We start from the raw sequence: 3,540 nt of genomic DNA on the forward strand, positions 1-3,540 counted from the left end.
GAGAAGCAGACGAAGAGAAGTGTGCAGTCCAGGCTTGAACACTTTCTTTCACAAGTCTCCAGTACCACCACCTCCCACTCCTAGTCCTGGTAAGGAATTCTGAACTGTTTTACTAATTTATGTGTTTACATAGTGTACATATTAAAATGTGTTAATTTTTTAATGTAACAACTAAATGTAAGAGTAAATTGTAACTTCATTAATTTTCATCATTTGTAATTTGATTGCAGAAGTGGTGACAGTTCCAGATCCCCCTGTACTACCTGTGACAGTTCCAGATCTCCCTGTACTACCTGTGACAGTTCCAGATCTCCCTGTACTACCTGTGACAGTTCCAGATCCCCTGTACCTGGACCCTCTGTATCAGCCCGCCCACCTGTACGTGTACAATCAGGTAAGCCAATTTCATTTTTCTCATTTTCATGTTGGAAATTGTTTACACCCTACATACATACGTACACTAACTTACATAGTGGTACAATGTGTTTGATGTTGCATAACCTTATTATTTTTTTTTTTTTTCATTTCAGACCCCTTTGATTAGTGACAGTGACCCAGATGACCCTGAGCCTTTCCATGGTTTTTGATGCCTCGCCCTATACATCAGGTAAGGAATCCTTAACAAATTTGTATAAAATGTTTTATAAATTGCTAATAGAAATTTTATTAAAAGTGTACATATGCTACAATTACATCCACCTTATAATATATTTATGTACCCTATCATTCTTTCCAGATCTAGATGTTCCCTCATCAGTTGATACGAGTATCACCTCTCCAGAGCCCAAATCAGTTGATACGAGTAGTATCACCTCTCCCATTCCTTCAGGTAAAAGAATCTTCATTTTTTATATTGAACATACGTATTACACACTACATATGTCAAACAGTAATAACATGTGCAGTAGTTACAGTAGTAGTAACTATCATTTTATATACTTTTTATCATTCCAGACTCCCAAGCACCTGCCCATCCCACTCCATAGCCCAGCCACCCACTCTCATGTACCATATGGCCATCCCAGTAAGCAAGCCAACCACTAGAATTTGGTAAGGACATTTTTTTTTATTAATGTTTTATTATTACATATGTAATAACCATGTTATGTATGTAACATACATACTATAATCATATGTACTATTACATTATCATTCCAGACTGGCATGCACCTGTGACTTACATAAACCAGACCTCTACATAGCCTACATGTCTTCATTTTGCTGAAGGTAAGGAATTCTCAGTTGTGTTTAATGTTTGCATACGTACAATAAATTTTGTACACCTAAGTGGTTACATACTGTCCTTTAATATTAATTCTTCATTCCAGACTGCCCATACATCCTAGCCTGTTATCTGTGATAAAGCACACTGAAGTTAGGTTTGGAATGCATCCTTATCATGAATGCTCTACACCTCCACCTCCATCTCCCACAACCCAGGACCCCCTCCATGATGCAGGCTATGGGGCCACATAAAACTTTGTCCAGGGTTACTACATAACATAAAGGTAAGGAATTATACATAGTAGTAAACATACATTAAGTAAGTTTTATACGTACTAAAAAAAAAGTGACCAAGATCTCTCACATGGGATAAGTGATCAAGGTCCCTCATGGAATTACATACTACGTACTGTACACTCCCTGCTGAACAGGGGGTGTAGACCAATCATTTACAACATGCATACGTACCAGTTGATATTAAACCACTGTATGGTGCATATTACTGTATGTAACTTACTATGCATAGAGTACTTACTGACAAAATTATTTTTTGTACATTCCAGAACCCCCTGAATGATGTAGGCTATGGGGCCACATAAGACTTTGTGCATCCAGGGTTACATAGCACGACAACTTTAAACTAAAGGTAAGGAATTAATTAACATACATTAACTAAGTTTTATACATGTTATATATGTGATATTAAACCACTGTATGGTGCATATTACTGTATGTAACTTACTATGCATAGAGTACTTACTGACATACTAATTATTTTTTGTACATTCAGAACCTCCCTACGATGTAGGCTATGGGGCCACATAAGACTTTGTGCATCCAGGGTTACATAGCATGACAACTTTAAACTAAAAGTAAGGAATTAATTCACATACATTAACTTTTTTACTCTTGATATAACTCAAAGTAAGGAATTATAAACTAAAAGTAAGGAATTAATTAACATACATTAACTCTTTTACTCTTGATATCTATAATTTACATATTGCATTCAGGACTTTGTGTAGTATTTTGTACTAATTGTGTTATACTTTTACCTTCCAGAGCTACCAGACTGGGATTTTAGTGTACTCCAGGATCTACCAAAGTATTACATACTACGTAGTGTACAGTGCATAATAGTGTTTAGTGTATAATCTAACCTAAGGATTAAGTGTAGTACATTGTGCTTTATAGTGTCACAAGAGTTTAATAAAGAATTATACCTTCAAGAACCATCCTTTGCCATTGAAATAACCACACTACACATCATGCAATACTTGCATGTCACACAGGTAAGGTCTCTCTAACTTTTTCTTAGTTTAAGGCATATTTCCAAGTGTCGTTCCGGCTTACGACGCGCCTCAAGAACGGAACCCCCGTCGTAACCCGGGGACTGCCTGTAGTGTAAAGAGGAAAGTGTGACAGAGTGAGTTTGGCAGTTGGATTGATTAAGTTAATGTGGGGGGGATTTTGCCCGTTTGATTTTTAAGCTTGTGATCCAGCCACACCCTAAGGTCTTGGTCTTTGGGAGGCGAACATGAAACACATCCACAGACTAGAGCAGCCACACGCTTTCGACCATCAACTGCAGCACTGCAGATAGAAGAGCCTTTGGAAATAGGAGATACTACTGTCGTAGCAGGGACCTTCGACTTCTCTCAATCAGAGCCTTATCAACTTTACGACGGACTGGAACAGGTACAGGAGACGAAGATGGTTGATATAAGGGGCTACCACTTCTATGATCATGAACGCGTACATGTGAGGGAGAGACGCGGCCGTGTAGAGAAGCTGACGAAGCACTCTTTCCACTCGCAATTCTTCCGTTGTCATGAACACATACACATAAGGGAGAGACATGGCCATGTAAAGAAGTTGGAGAAACACCAGTGTCACTACTAGCAACCCTCCCGTGGTCACAACACGTTATGTGTAAGGGGGAGGCATGGCTGTGTAGAGCAGTTGACGAAAACACTCCTCTCTCCCGCAACACTTCCATGGTCATGAACACCTACATGTAAGGGGAGGCACGGCCATATAGAGCAGTTGGAGAAGCACTCCCCTCACCAGCAACACTTCCATCGTCACGAACATGTTGGGGAAAGGGGAAAGGGAGAGACGCAGCCATGCATAGAAGACGGTGAAGCACTCCTCTCACTCGCAACCTTCCCATGGTCATGAACATGTCATGCAAGGGGGAGACATCTCTGTGTAGAGAAGTCAGCAATGCACCTCTCTTCATTTGCAGAAGACGACGCCACAAAGTCTGTAATTCTCCGTTTGTCTCAAGGGCGAGGAGGAGATGGAGACGAAGAA

The 3,540-nt window shown here is 39.9% G+C and overlaps 1 long non-coding RNA gene across 1 annotated transcript; it reads left to right on the plus strand.

Annotated features, from left to right (window-relative positions):
• Nucleotides 1-587: 587 nt before the first annotated feature.
• On the plus strand, nt 588-1,050 carry LOC135210528 (uncharacterized). Its single transcript, XR_010313528.1, has 3 exons — nt 588-607; nt 737-829; nt 955-1,050. It is a non-coding gene; the product is annotated as an uncharacterized LOC135210528 (long non-coding RNA).
• Nucleotides 1,051-3,540: the final 2,490 nt, after the last annotated feature.

Source organism: Macrobrachium nipponense, chromosome 39 (genome assembly GCF_015104395.2).
Source record: "Macrobrachium nipponense isolate FS-2020 chromosome 39, ASM1510439v2, whole genome shotgun sequence".
Taxonomy (NCBI): Eukaryota; Metazoa; Arthropoda; class Malacostraca; order Decapoda; family Palaemonidae; genus Macrobrachium; species Macrobrachium nipponense.